This window comes from Denticeps clupeoides, chromosome 17, assembly GCF_900700375.1.
Source record: "Denticeps clupeoides chromosome 17, fDenClu1.1, whole genome shotgun sequence".
NCBI lineage: Eukaryota > Metazoa > Chordata > Actinopteri > Clupeiformes > Denticipitidae > Denticeps > Denticeps clupeoides.
This window is the reverse complement of record NC_041723.1, coordinates 16,347,736-16,363,881: the sequence shown is the minus strand read 5'-3', so window position 1 is coordinate 16,363,881 and position 16,146 is coordinate 16,347,736. Positions and strand designations below refer to the sequence as shown.

Genomic DNA, 16,146 nt, shown 5'->3' with positions numbered 1-16,146 from the left:
AATACTTTGACTTTAATTTGTATAAAAAAAACCTCAACCAAAAAAAAGGTTCTGTAGTCATAACAGTATGAAATAGGAGGGGTCAAGTCCACATTGGAGGTTGTGACCTGTTTTTTTGGGGGGTAATTTGGTTGAGATGATCTTCTGATTAGCAGCTTGTTCTGGTGAAGGTGTGTGTGTTGGAATTCAGTAAAAAAAATGTGCGTAGAATGGCCAGTTCTTCAATGTCTTATGTCTCTAACATTTCAGATATGGATAAGGAAAAGCAGTTCTTAGGTCTGTGGTGCAAATAAGTCCATTTCCTTTGTTCTTCCAGGCCAGAGATGACATCCTGAATGGTTCCCATCCTGTGTCATTCGACAAAGCCTGCGAGTTTGCTGGAATCCAGGCGCAGATCCAGTTTGGACCACACGTGGAACACAAACACAAGCCCGGATTCCTCGAGTAAGCCTCCCGGTCTGATTGCTGCATGGATGAGAACAGGATATTCTGCAATATTCCACCCTGTCAGCGAGACATTCCCACTCCTGAGCACTTAGTCCCGTCCTTGTTATCTGATCATAGTTTAGGCTCCTCTTTTTCCCTTCGTGGAATGTTGAGGGGAGTGGGTGTTGTGGAGTGGAGCTGAGCTTCTCTGCCAGATCTGAGCCAGGATGACCTCACATGTTTCACCGCAAGGCGCTTCCGGGTGTAAACTTGTAAATCTGATTTATTTGTAGCCTGAAGGAGTTTCTGCCCAAAGAGTACATCAAGCAAAGAGGCTCAGAGAAGCGGATTTTTCAGGTGCGTGTCATGTTCTGAAGAGCTCTGAGTTTCGAGTGCACGGGTCAGCATTAATGCGCTGTTCTGATTTGTCTTCAATTAGCCACTTTCTTCACTTGCAAAGAACATTTGGCCCACACACTGTACCGTAATCATTTCCATAAGTCAGTTTATACCTGATTTCAAAGCTCCGCGGCCTAATACGCTTGTGGATTGTTCATGGCTCAATTATTGAGGTGGGGTGATGACTGGAAAATGTACCTTTTGTTCCCAGGAGCACAAAAGCTGTGGCGAGATGACTGAAATTGAGGCGAAAGTGAAGTACGTGAAACTTGCCAGGTCCCTCCGGACGTACGGGGTCTCTTTCTTCTTGGTGAAGGTGGGTTACTAAGTGAAAATGACATGCTTTAGAGAAGGAAAATGCAGACTCAGTATTAGAAAAGAGCTTTGAAGAGCTCTTGGAAGCTTGAGAAACCGTAGTAATTTTTTTTTTCATAGTTATTTTTTGAGGGCTTTTGATTGCACCAGGAGAAGTGGAAGTTTTTTGTTTTTTTGGGAGGGAGGGAGGGAGGGGAGGGCACATCCAGAAGTCTAACAGTGAGCTCGACCATAAAGACCGTGGGAATGACAGGAATGTAGAGCGAAGCCCTCTGTCAGAATCAAGTTCCACCTGAACAGGGAATTCCTCACCCACAGCAGCAGATGTTCTTCAACAGGGCTTTATTTTAAGTGCTTACAAGGAGAGCTGCAAACATCCTGGGTCTGTCCTAGTTGAGGAAAATAGTCTGCAGTTTAAATTGTACAGAAGTGTTTTATAATGAGATGTGTGGGTGTCGAGGTGTCAGATGTGCATTTCTGACACCTTTTCCTTCTTTCTGATTGAAATGGACATCTTTAGGGCACACATGAAAATAATAAAACTACATGCAACAATACATGCGTTTTTGCTTCAGTCTTTATCAGTACAGAATAATTAATATATGCTATTGAAAGCTATCTATTGGCCAATTGATCAATCAAACCTTGTTGGAAAAGCATGTTTCATGCAAACTCAATGTCCTTTGGATTTGTATTTACTGTTTTTATATTTTTTATAGTTTTACACCAGCCACTATATTTAGGTGAACACTGCACATCTAATTTGTGTGGATTCCAGTTCCATTTATTTTTTGTGTGTTTAAATAAAGCGTCTAATCGTGTACTAACGGCCAAACGCCCTTGTGTTTCTCTGCTATTTTGACGAACATTAGAGCCCACACATTTCTGAAATACCATATTCATAGCCTGCAATTATTCACATATGGATTCATTTACAGCAGTCTAAGAGGAGGAAAAAGACATAGTGATGAAAGAGCTTTTCAGGTGAAGAGAAAGAGTATATGTTGTCCATAGTATTAAACTGATTGTAATGAAATCTGCATTCTTGACTGCATTCTTGGGGAATTGTGCTTCGTTGTGAGAAACTGGGGCATTAAGGGCATCCTTCCTAGCGTGCCGAACCAGTGGGGGCATGCGAGAGATGCATATAAAGGTTCTATAAAAGGGAATTTGTCCTTGGATACGGTCTGTTCATGAGCGTGCTGAACCATTTAAGCCACTTCAGCACTAAACAGAATATCTTATCAGCTCATGAAAACAATAGTCTGGAGGACTTTTAAAGTATTTTTGTCTCTCCTCCCTGGATTACGGTCCATTTGTTAGTTTGGGGGGGCGGTCGGTGTTCCTGGAAATGAGCCTGTGAGTAAAAGCAGGAAGGTTCCCTGACCGAATCCCAGCGAGGAAACACCAAGGCCAGGTGGCGTGTATTGAAATGCGCTGACCCTGGCAGGCTGGTAGTTCCCCTGGCAACCCCACCAGGCACTTTGATGCCCCGTTCAGCCAAGCGGCAGCGAGCGCCGGTGAAAGAACCTGTAACTCCGCGTGGTCAGCTGCAGACCGGGACTGATCAGAGGGAGAGAACAGGGACATCGGACTGGTAGAGGTGGAGGGAGGGGGGGTCCTATTTGGGCCTTTTGCTGTCCCATTTTTTACGCAGCCTGGCATTTTTAATGAAAAGATTATAAAATAAACCCACGTCTTGTCTCATGACAGCTGCCGATGTCGTGTGTGGTTTTATTTTTATTTTTAAACAGGAAAAGATGAAGAGCAAGAACAAACTTGTTCCAAGGTTGCTGGGCATTACCAAAGAGTCGGTTATGCGGGTGGACGAGAAGACCAAAGACGTGGTTCAGGAGTGGCCCCTCACCACTGTGAAAAGATGGGCCGCCTCCCCTAAAAGCTTCACCCTGGTAGGGCCCGCCGCTCCCCCGTCCGCCCGTCGTTAAGTCTGATGCACATGATATTTCCATCTGACTCTTGTTCTGTACTTGTTGCTGGAACGTGTGTGTAACAGGCACAACACACTGCTGGAACATCTGCACCAAAGGCAGGTGACATTTAAAACGGCCGTATGAGTTCAAAGAGCTTTTTCCTTCGGTGTACATCTCTGCCATATCCTTTTTCCTCATTAGCACATGACAAATAATAAAATCTTAGTGATTATTTATGCAGTAAATTATAATGAGCAGGGGCAAATTTTGAAGTGGCATCCAGCATTAGCCTGGAGGATGCTGGTTCTGCCTGTTCAGTTTAGTTTATCCTTTGTTTCTACCTTTCATGTGGTAAAGCCGTGGTTAAATGGAATGCTGGCTTAATAAAAAGACAGTGCTGGTAGGTGCGTTTGCCAGCACTGGTTTGAATGAAATATTGCATTCCTATTTCACAGAGGATGCTTTTGAAGTGAGAGGATTTTGGCCTCTGGAAAGTAGGCCGCTTCATTTTTAATCAGCACTCAAAACATCACTATAGGGTACACAAGCTGTAAAAAAAAAAAAAAAAAAAAAAGTAACTTCTCGCTTTAATGTCTTACAGCTTAGTATTAAACAGCACAGCCACCAGTGTTGCCTAGCAGGGCCTTGTGATAGGATTCCAGAAACTACAGTGATAGATTACCACCTCAAATAATTCAGTAAAGGGCATGGAAAGTTACAGTAGTAGTGCATTTGAAGATTGATTTCAGAGACAGTGGAAAGAGAATGTTGGCTTAAATCAAGAAAATGCTGAAGATTTGAAGTACTATTGCTATTATATCTACTCACAGTACCTGCAATTGCTATTTAATGTGCTTTCTGTAACTTGCTAGCAACTACAGAAAATTGGTATAAATAATAGTTCCAGTCAGTATGCCGTGAAAATCTACAATATATCTACAACATTATGAATCAAGAAAAATTATCTAGTATTGGACTGTATTGATGGATGTGGGGTGAGAATTCCAATGAGCTCTATGCAGAATGACGCTTCATATAACTACATCTATTCTTCAATCATCTAAAGATATGTGTATATATAGCTCTGAGGGGGAAAAACTGCCACTTAAAAAAATTCTATGTCGTTATTTGTTGAATCTTTACACCAGCACACGTTCAAGAGGATCAAATTAAACCATGGTTGTGTATTGGTAGACTGGTACTCCTTTAAGCTGCAATATAGAACAAATTACAGCAAGTAATAAAAATAACATTCCAGTCTTGTGTGTGTGTGTGTGTGTGTGTGTGTGTGTGTGTGATATATATATATATATATATATATATATATATATATATATATATATATATATATATATATTATATATATATATATATATATATATATATATATATATATATATATATATATATATATATATATATATATATATATATATATATATATATATTTCGCCCAGTTTATTTTAATCATGTTTTTACTAACAGGCCTATGATTCTATATGATCTACATTAATTGACTGTGTCCTACAAGGACAACGGTGACCTTCAGTCACTGAGCTCAGACCATGCAAGCTGGCTGGGGGACTCACAGGAAGCAGAACAAGGATTTGTTAAGGCCCTCTGTTGACTGATTAGCCTGCATGGGAAATGTTATTTTAAAGGAAAGTGGGGAAATGACTGCATTTTTTTTTTTTTTTTTTTTTTAATTCAGGACTTTGGCGAATACCAGGAGAGTTACTACTCAGTCCAGACTACAGAAGGAGAGCAGATCTCCCAGCTCATTGCTGGATACATTGACATCATTCTCAAAAAAGCAAGTCCACATGCTTTTGAAATACCCTTTTAGAATTACCGATCAATGCAGATGGCACCAATATACTGTATGTTTGCTTGTTTTTTCTTCTCTGAACTCTGCCGTTCTCTCCACTAACAGAAGCAGAGTAAGGATCGTTTTGGTTTAGATGGTGATGAGGAGTCCACTATGTTGGAAGAATCAGTCTCCCCAAAGAAGTATGAGCTGCTCTCTTCGCTACATAATTGCATGAGAGTGTTGTCTTGTGATGTTATATATAAAAACAAATTGGTGACAATTACACAACTGAATGCATTATTGTTCATTTCTTGGCGTTGGTATTTGTCTGTGTTGGTTTCTTCATGCTTATACGCTTGATTTCACTTTAACATTTAATGTAGGCGTTTATATCCAAGTATTATGAATTGGTCAGTGGGATTTTACCAATTGACATATATGCTCACCCACAGAATTTGAAAGGATTGGCGTGGGCGACGATTTCTGTCCTAGACTACCTCTCTACCAATTTAACATCCCTATGGCGTGTGTGTGTGTGTTGAGTGTGCCAGTGAACACTTGACTGTGCTTTATAGATGCTGCTCTGCACGCTGATGGTTTGTCTACTAAACAGGGCCATGTTTTAATAATGGCCAACACCAGCTTATTATTGCATGTGGCTCAAGCGTCAGCTCACATTTCTCCTGGTTTGTTGTTCTACGGGTGAAAGGAGGTGAAGCCCAGCGGACTCGCTGTCTGACTTAGAGAATTCGTTTCACAAGGAATCCAAATGGCTTTTTTTTTACTGTACAGTAAAAGGGTCTCATGGCCTCTGGCAGACGAAATGCATGTTATAATTATTTCACTATGAAGTCATCAGGAAGATTTCAATTAAGCTATCCTGTTCCTGGAAGCTGACATTACTTTCTCCGCAGCGCTCGCCGGTCTGAAATAGCCGCCTGGTCTTTATCCCGGAGACAATCTGATATACAGATGGGCTCTCATCCTCTCATGCATTGCCTAGGAAGCGGTTGTTATTGGATACCGCCTCCCTCTCTGCACAGCCTTCTGTGACAGACACCAGGCGTCACATCCGCGCCGCTGGCACTGCCAGCGCTGTTTTTTTGTTTTTTTGTTTTTTTTTGCTCCCAGCCCCTCCGTCTGTATAATACACAAATTGATGCTTCTCACAATCAGCTGTAATTATGCAAAAGTGCCTGAAGGCTGTGCTTACAGGAGCCGGGGAACAGCGCTTCTCCAGAGCCACAGTTTAATGGCTGCGGAATATGGGGAATTACGTCTCATTAGCACCGTATTTAAGATTCCGGGTAGATACACGCTGAGGTGGAACGAGCCAGGTTTCCAAATGCATTAATATGTTTTTGTTGAAGCCCCTGCACTGGAACAGGTGATTTTGAATAATTAGTTCTGCTTTCTGTCTGATGAATTTGGTTAATTTCATAAATAGTGTTAATTTGGAAAAACGGCAACAATGTAATTGCCTTTTTTCTAGTCTGTGTGTGTGTGTGTGTGTGTGTGTGTGTGTGTGTGTGTATATGTGCTTTTTTTTGGCTGCTTGTGTACTGCCTTGATATTTAACTGTGTGTATCTCCAGGTCGACCATCCTGCAGCAGCAGTTTAATCGGGTGGGCCGGGTGGAGCATGGCTCGGTGGCGTTGCCGGGCATCATGCGCTCCGGCTCCGTTGGGGGACCAGACACCTTCAATATGGGCACCATGCCCTCTGCACAGCAGCAGATCACCACTGGCCAGATGCATCGTGGGCACATGCCCCCGCTGGTGAGGCTGCCTACTCACCACAACCTGCTTTTACTTTTCAGTCAGTTATTTTGGATGTTAATGTGTGTGTGTGTGTGTGTGTGTGTGTGCGTGTGTGTGTGTGTGCGCACAGAGTTTGGCCCAGCAGGCCTTAATGGGGACCATCAACAGCAGTATGCAGGCGGTGCAGCAGGCCCAAGCTGACTTGGGGGAGGTAGACAACCTGCCTCCTCTGGGACAGGACATTGTGAGTGAAGATCCTCTGATATGTTTGCAATCATAGGAAAATATATCCAAGTAGTAATTTGTGTAACTTTACAGTTACTCCTGATTTGATTGTAATGTAACTATTTTGAAAGGACACAGCACTAAACATGGGGCTGTTCACTACTGTAAGGTAGTGAAGGAAATAAAATAGGAAAGAACTGCTTTGTATTTGTCTGCATCTTGAGGTTGCTTGTTCTATGATTTATAGTCACACAGGCATGAATTTATCAGACATATTAAGGGGGAACAGATTTTTTACCCCCTTAAATTGCAGCTCCCCTATTCGATGGTTTGTGTTCTGGGTGACAGAAATAATTTCACAATCTTAAATAAGTATTTAAACTGGGTGGAGCCAGATGATTGACAGCTCTCATATTGGATGATTTCAAACTTGTCAATGAGTCACATGCACCAACTTAATTAAAGACGTCAGATACCAGTCTGATTAGTACAGGTTTCCTTCTGTCAGCTCCTCTCAAGTTCTGGAGGGTTCCTCCTTGTCACTGGCATATTGGTTTCTTGAATAATTTTTCTGAATGTAAATGATTTAAGGTACTTGTTTTAATTCAGGTGTAATCATGCAAAATAGGCACATTAATGCTGACTGCACCCACTGCGTTGTGCTTACACAATCGCTGGCCTATGACTGAATGTTTTTCCCACGGTGCACCGGAGACTCGTTTTAGGCTCAATTTGATGGTCTAGTTGTGATCATTCTCTTTCCCCTTAAAAGGCATCAAGGGTTTGGATTCAGAACAAAGTGGATGAGTCCAAGCATGAAATCCACTCTCAAGTAGATGCCATCACCGCTGGAACGGCATCTGTAGTCAATCTTACAGCAGGTGAGTGTTCAATAGCCGCGGACTTGCCTCCCATTACCTAAGGCGTCGGCTAACAATTGCCTTCCTTAAGGGGCTCTGTTTTAAAGGGCCTCTACCACGGATGGATCCTGGGTCTTTCAACTCCCTTATTTAAGTTTGGAAGGCAAAGTGCTGGTAAGAGAGGAACCGGAGATGTTCGCTTGCCTCTTCTGTCCAGTCCAAGGCAGGGGTGGCAGAGGAGAATGTAGTCCATGTTTTTGGAGTATTTTTCCAATTGCCCCAATAAATATTTCTATTGATGAATAAATAGTCAGCATGGTGTGCTGAAGCTGAACGGCTTGGCAGCATCTCCACAGCTTCCCGGGCTCTGGAGAGGCGCCGTGCAGTGCTGTGCCAGATCGGCGTTGGATTTAATATCCTGCAGCCATCTGTTTGATGGCACAGAGATTCCCAGTTAACAGCCTCCCAGCTGAAACTTCACTCTGTTTCGCCCAAATTTTACATCTGTTCAATTCTGTCTCCGAATGAGTCCGTCACCTGTACCTGCTTCCCTCTCGCCGACCTGCTCAGGAGACCCAACAGACACGGACTATACGGCCGTGGGCTGCGCCATCACCACCATCTCATCCAACCTGACCGAAATGTCCAAAGGGGTGAAGCTGCTAGCCGCCCTCATGGAGGATGAGGTTGGCGGAGGCCAGAGCCTGATGGGAGCTGCGAGGACGCTGGCGGGGGCCGTGTCTGACCTCCTGAAAGCCGTGGAGCCGAGTTCTGGAGAGGTGATGTTCTAAAGCTTTGTGGAACTGCTGCCATGTTTAGTTGGGTGTTCGTTAAGTAATTTGAATGAGTCTTTTAGGAATGCCAGTGACATGATAGGCTTCATGCCAGTTTGGGACACACAGAGCCACCTGCATGCAGGATGGTTTTCATTAAATGCTTGATCCTTCTGAACCACGAGTAATCATTAACTCTTAAACCACTTTTGTTTTAGTGTATTGACTTCATAATGTAATGTAATGATTAGTCTTGGCTGGAATGGAAATTAAGGTTTTAAAACTCCAGCAATGGACTGAGTTCTTGGACTGTTTGCTAGCTCTGTCTGGATTTACAGATGTCAAGGACTGCTTGTTATTTATGGTGTTTAGAGATGAGGCAGTAAAGACCCACGCAGTCCTTTTTTGTTGCATCCAGAAGACAAACTATAGTGGTGTTTTGTTTTTGTTTTTTTTTTTATAATTTAAGTTTAGAATGACTGACTGTTCTCTCACACCCTACTTCCTCATTCGGGATTATTTTGAGACCCGTCCTGTCAATGATTCAATGTCCCTATCCCAACGTTTGCTACCAAATCAAAACTAGATCCAAATCAAAACTAGATCCACTTTAATTTAAGCAAACTGATTGGTAAACTATGCTCCCAATATGGTATTCAGCACCACAAAAAGTCAAATCCCAAAGCACCATTAAGCCGAGACATGCTGCGATCACCCCCTTAATCATCCATGGCTACATGGTGCATGTCGCTGCGGTTTGTAACAGTGTGCCGATGTCCTCCACAGCCCAGACAGACGGTGCTGACTGCTGCAGGAAGCATTGGCCAGGCCAGCGGGGACCTCCTTCGCCAGATGGGTGAGGGGGAGACGGATGAGAAGTTCCAGGTACTCACTCGCTTCAAAAGCTTCATTTGAAGGATTTTGCTATGCTTTATATATTTTTTATATATTTTAGAATTGTGCCAAAACCCTTAAATTAACTCAGGCCAGTTGTTCAATTTAATGTCATGTCAAATGTATTTTGCTAATGAAATGGCTGATCCAGTTTACTGTTTGAAACAGCGGAGTGAATCTCACTCTGCTTGTGCGTAGTGTGTGTGTGTGAGAGAGACTCTGCTAAACACGTTACAGGACATTCTCATGAACCTGGCCAAAGCGGTGGCCAACGCAGCTGCGATGCTGGTGCTGAAAGCCAAGAATGTGGCGCAGGTGGCCGAGGACCCGGTGCTGCAGAACCGAGTGATCGCCGCCGCCACGCAGTGCGCTCTCTCCACCTCCCAGCTGGTGGCCTGCACAAAGGTACAACGCCGCTGTGTATATGCGATATATATCGATTCTGAATCTTCCTGCCCAGAGATACGGTGCAAAACAACCTGCAATCGGTCTTAAACCTTTTTGGATGAGTGCTGCATTTTTTTATTGGTTGATAGAGATTTGAAATTGGTTCTGAATTCTTTGAAAACATATAATTTTGTTGTGATTGTAAAGTCTATTCTGCTGAAAGTGTACTGGTATTCTGATATTACGGGATTATGAATGATCGGTGAAGTGTTCAACCCATGTTTTTTTTACTTCATTTTGGTTTTTTGGTATTAGCTGCTATCAAACTTATATACATCTTTATAAAGTACTGTGGAAAGTTTTCTGCAGTGTGAACAAATGCATTCAAAAGAAATGCATTCATAAACAAACAAGTTATTTTTATCAGTTCAAAAAATGAATGAACAGAATGAAATCTAAACCAAATGACCACATGTACACTTGCACACAGTTTGCTGAAAGCTAAAGTGAAGTGATTGTCATTGTGAAATGGTTCAGGATTGGAACCGCAAACCAGTTTGAATCCCGTTCCACCAAGGTGCCACTAAGCAAAGCACCGTCCCCACACACTGCTCCCCGGGCGCCTGTCATGGCTGCCCACTGCTCACTCAGGGTGATGGGTTAAATGCAGAGGACTCATTTCACTGTGTGCACCGTGTGCTGTGCTGCTGTGTATCACAATGACAATCACTTCACTTTATGGGTCCGTTTCCTTACCCGCTAGGCCACCACTGCCCCTACACTACCACAAACTTACACTGTTCACCTCAGATCTTCTTGCCTGTAGGTTTCCTACATGTAATCCCAGAGAGACATGGTGATGTTGAGATCAGGGCTCTGGAGGTGTCATAGTGCATTTCCTTGTTCTTAATTATGAGAATTGTCTGCCTGACAATTGTCTGCCTGAGAATTGTCAACTTTGAGGACAACATTAATCCTGACTAAATCTCCATCTCTGATGGCAGAAATGCAGCCCCAAACTTGCAAGGACCCTCCACCATGCTTCACTGTTGCCTGTGATCATTCATTATTGTACTGCTCTCCGGGCATTTTACTACAGATATTTCTAATGCGGACTCGTCAGTCCTGAGCAAATCTGCCATATTGCTTCTCCCCGGCTCCTATGCTTTGTGATTTGTTTGCCTTGTTTTCTATGTCGGTCAAATGGCTTCCATGAAGGCTTCTGGCCAGACTTCACTGGATGGTTGATGGGTGTACCTGGGTCCCACTGGTTGCTGATGGCACTGCTGGACAGTATTCAGTATAATGACCTTGTGTCTTGTTAGGGTGTTCAGTCTTGCCTTTGTGTGTGACCCCTTGGCAACCTTTTAGTAAATGACCGTGTTTGAACTCGTAAGGGCAATTGATAATCAATAGCAACTGTCTGATTGTTAGCGCCTGTGTAATACTACAAAAATCTGGACTTTGTGCAAGTGTACCTATAATAAAAGACAAAGGTTAATAACACCAAATGTTGATTTGATTTTAGAGTGTTTTTTTTGCTGGAATTGAAATTAAAAAAATAAACATTCTTAGTTTATAGGATCCACACCCATCTACAACTTTTATGAAGGAATAACATCTCCATTGCCTGACTGTTTTCCAGGTGGTGAGCCCCACCATCAGCTCTCCCGTTTGCCAGGAGCAGCTGGTGGAGGCCGGGCGGTTGGTGGAGCGCTCGGTGGAGGGCTGTGTGAAGGCATGCCAGGCAGCCACAGATGAGGATGAGTTGCTGAAGCACGTGGGCGTCGCTGCGGGCACGGTGAGCCAGGCCCTCAGTGACCTGCTGCAGCACGTCCGTCACTACGCCAGCTGCGGGGAGCCCATTGGACGTTACGACCAGGCCACCGACACCATCATGACTGTCACTGAGAGCATCTTCACCTCGATGGGTGATGCTGGTGAGTGCTTTTTTTTTTTTTTTTTTTTTTTTTAAAGAACTATACCACATTACTTTCTTTATTAAAAGCTCAGATACAGCCCAGCAGCTCCGATGTCCGTTGTGATATAGATGGGCTTCAGAAAAGTGCTTTAGGTTTGGTAGCTTGTGTCTGGCGTTGATGGTTTGTTGTATCTGGATGTACTTTTTTTTTTTCTTTCTCCCTCACACTGTGGGGATGGTGCTTTGCTCAGTGGCGCTCCCCGGGCTCTTTTCGTGGCTGCCCACTGCTCACTGAGGGTGATGGTTAATGCAGAGGACACATTTTGTTGTGTCACCGTGTGCAGCGCTGCAGTGTTTCACAATGACAATCGCTTCAGCTTTCACAAGATGCAGCCTTTGTTGCCTGCTAGCGTCTCTCAGTCTCTGGTCACATGGACGTGATTAACCGTCCCGTTGTCCAACTTGAGGTGGTGGAGCCAAAACTTTAAAATGCTTCCATCACAGCAAAAATTCCCTGATTTGGAGAGATGTAAATGTTCAACTTTTTTTATTACATAATATTACGAGTTTTATTTCGTAGTCCTGTTTCTTCAATTTTGACCCATAAATCCAAACTTTTGACAGATAGTGTTTGTGTTAGTGCTAATTGTGAAATGAAAAGTTGGGTTGCGTTGCAGTGGATTGGTGAGGGTGGTCATGACAATTGCATTTTTTTTTTTTCCTCTTTTGTGCCTGTTCACATCTTTACAGCCTTATTATTTAGAGTACGTAAGAATTCGAGCTGTTTCTCCAGGTCAAGGACCATTGATTCCATTTGCACTGGTCCGGTTTCATCTCAGGAACATTTCCCTGCATCCTGTTGTATTATTCAGTATCTAGTGGCACATTTGTTCTCTGCACCGTTAGATCAGTCATTAAGCTGTCAATACTGGCAGGGGCGTAAACAAGAGGTTTTCCGTTCATCTGTTCCAGTGCTGTGGGAATTGACACTGCACCCCACTGCCCACTTTAAAAAAATAAAAATAAAAAATTATTATTATTATTTCCCCAGTTACGAGATCCTCTGTGCAGCGGGTCGTTTCCCTTTTCGAGCGAGAGGGAGAGATCTGAGGTGCTCCCAAAGAGCGACGGTTTCTATTAACGGGACATCCTGCAGTCCGTCGCTGAACTGTTTCCTGAAATATTTGTTATGGTATGGCTGCGAGTTTGAAGAATTTCCCGCCCACTCTGTGCTGGCGGGGCTGTTGAAAACATGTCATCTAAAACCCACTACAGAACCCGGCGCCTGGTCTCAATCATGTTTGCTGGGGGCTTTGAAACTTAAAAGAAAACACATGGCATCTGGGGTCTTTTTTATTAAATCAACAGTATGCTCAATCTGGAGATATTTGCATCCTACCGAGCAAAAATGTCCAACATCTGTAGAGGTTACGCACCTCGCGCTTTTTCATGTGTCAGTCTTTTGACGGGCTATTTCGGGGCTGTTATTTTCGGATACGGTGTAGGTGTTGAGGAAAACACAAAGCCTTGTACATAGAGCAAGAGACAGCGAATTTCTTCTCTGCCTCCACGCCCCCGTCCCCAGAATCGATTACCTACCCATGGGGTCACCGGGGTGCACGTCACTGGTACGTTCCTCAGTCTGGGCCGGGAACGAAACGGCGAGCCTCTTCCAAACCCCGCTGGCAGGTTGGGTTGAGGAATGCGGGGTGTTTTATTGCCTGTTGGGCTCCGAATCGCTTGTAGTCAAAACACCGAGCCACGATGTCAAATGAGCAATTAGTCTGTGGTCTGAGGAATGCTTCCACTTATGCAGTTGTGTGTTTTTTTTTTTATTAAATTTTTTTTATTTGTTGTTTTTTTTTTTTTTTACTTTTTTAATGTTTTGGTGTGTGTTTTTGTAGGGGAAATGGTACGGCAGGCACGGGTTTCTGGCCCAGGCCACCTCCGATCTGGTGAACGCGATGAGGTCCGACGCGGAAGCAGACACTGATGTTGACAGTTCCAAGAAGCTCTGGCTGCCGCCAAGCTGCTGGCCGATGCCACGGCCCGGATGGTGGAGGCTGCTAAGGTGAGCGAAGGAGCGGCATATATAACGTCTTAAAAGGGTGTCACTGTGTTCCATCTATCTCTGTTTGAGCGTGGCGGCGCGCGATCTTACGTCTAAAGAGCGCGTATGAAAACGACCTTCTCTGAGGCTGGCTAATTGAAAAATGACAGGTCAGTGCACTTAATGTGGAGAAAGTTGCTCTGTCTGCCCACATGTTAAAATATACATTCTGAGGAGCTGGGCGTGCAGCTTTCATACAACTCAATATTCAAATGAGCATCACATTCAATCACATCCCGTTGCCAAAGTTCATTTCAATAAATAACTAAATATGTTAGACAGGAAAGAACGCAATCTTTCATGATCTTTGCCTATGAGATGTGTGGAAGTAGTGTGCATTAGAGCTGTCATTCTTGATTAAAGTTGAACTCAGTTCCTCTGTAAGAAAAAGGTAACTAGCGTTACCTTCTTGCATAGCTACTTGCGTAAATCCTGAGGACGCTTTTGACCTTTCACTAACACTGAAACACAGTGTTTTTCCTTCCAGTCTGAAACCGTGCCAATGGTGTTCATAAGTCATTTTTCCTCCTCTGTTTATTCTGCATTACCCAGTACAGACTCTTTCATCATATGTGATACAGTGCATGCACCCTTCAGCATTAGTTTTAAATTACAGACTCTTATTTAATCAGCCTTCAGAGGCGTGGACCAGTGTAAAAGTCCAGCCTGTGATTTATCTGAAAGCCCAGGCAAGTGAAACGATGGCTTGTGGCCTTGTTAGATTGGTTTTGATCTGTGACACATTAATCACAGCATCGTTGCCACTATCGAGAGGAAATGGGAACGCAGTTGCCGAGGTTTCCTTGGCAACCTCATAAAGGAAACCCAGTTTAAGGCCTATTTGCGTTAAACACTCTAAAGAAGAGGGTGTGGGAGGACTGATCACTGCAGAATCTACAGAGATTCTGTACTGGAGGGCAGGGTCTTTTTTGAGGCCTAGTTTGGCACTGAAATTTCCATTTTTTATTTTATTTCAAATAAATGTTTTACTACCAGCACCTATTTGTGCATGTAAGTGCTAAATACTTGAGTTCCAAATACTGTGACAAGATAATTCTGTGTGTGTGTGTGTAAACAGGGAGCGGCAGCGTATCCAGAGAACGAGACCAACAGCAGAGGCTGAGAGAGGCTGCAGAGGGTCTGCGGGTGGCAACCAATGCCGCGGCTCAAAACGCCATCAAGAAGAAGCTGGTCAACCGGCTGGAGGTGAGAGAGAGCGCAGGAGACCGGTTTATCGTTGCAGTCTAGTATGCTGCAGAGTTCAGTGAAAAATGCATGAAGCCTATCAAGTGGCCACCTGAAATGAAGATCTTCTCAGCACATGATTGGTGACCTCTCAGTGACCTTGTTAGAATAATCCAGTCCCGTACTCTGTCACCGTCAGCACAGAAATGTGAAAAGGTCTTGACCCTTTGTACACTGCATGTTCCATTATGATGCTACTGGTCCATTTGAAGATCCCTGAAAGCTTCAGCCATTGTGGTGTTGGTGGCTGTGGTGACCCTCTGGTAGATTTCAGCATTGTATGCCTCATCAGCAGCTCAATGCCAGGAACCAGGATCTAGAGTAACACAGAGAGATATAGACTAGATTCGGGTGGTTACGGTAGATGCCTGTATACATGTTGAGTGCTACATGGCCCAGGGGTCAACTAGGACAACCTAGGTAAAAAATAAGTCACAGTATATTTTTGTTTTAACTGTTATGGAATGCTTGGCTAAAAGTATCTGTAAAAAATGGCTCAAAAACTGTAAACTTTTCATATTTTGAGGTCCATTTGTAAGTCCTACACAAGCAGTTCTCTAAACCTGTGGCTGATCATGGTTAGATCAACAGTTGCACTAGTCAAGTACAACAGTATAGTCTATACTAGTGAAGTATAGACTTCACTATAAAAGTTTAGGGTTGGCTCATTACTACTTGCACCTAGCAACTTTACCTCCTCGGAACTTTACACCATTGCCATGGGTAAACTCGAGCTGCCACTGACCTCAGGACTATCTCGTGCCTGTTGCCCTCCATTTATTGGTTCCTGAGGACGTGCTCATTCAATACACCTGATGGAAAATGCTTTTTTATAATAAGATTTAAAAAAAAAAAAAAAAAAAAGCAAATCCTGACTAATGTTTTTATCTGTTTTATCTCTCTGTTGATCAGACCATTCCTCCTCCCTGCCATTAACCTCAAGCTGCTTCCGGAGTATCGTCCTTTAGGGTTTAGCCCCTTGTCCTGAACACGGTCTTGTCCTTTATGAAAGCAGACTTTTAATATTCTAGACCGAGAGGAAGAGGAAGGAGAGGGAAGGAATGTGCTCTCCTCCGCCGATGTGGCTATT

At 43.6% G+C, this 16,146-nt stretch overlaps 1 pseudogene; it reads left to right on the top strand.

The window, feature by feature from the left end:
• Positions 1-16,146, top strand: part of LOC114766749 (talin-2-like) — a 100,835-nt pseudogene that overhangs the window by 48,762 nt on the left and 35,927 nt on the right.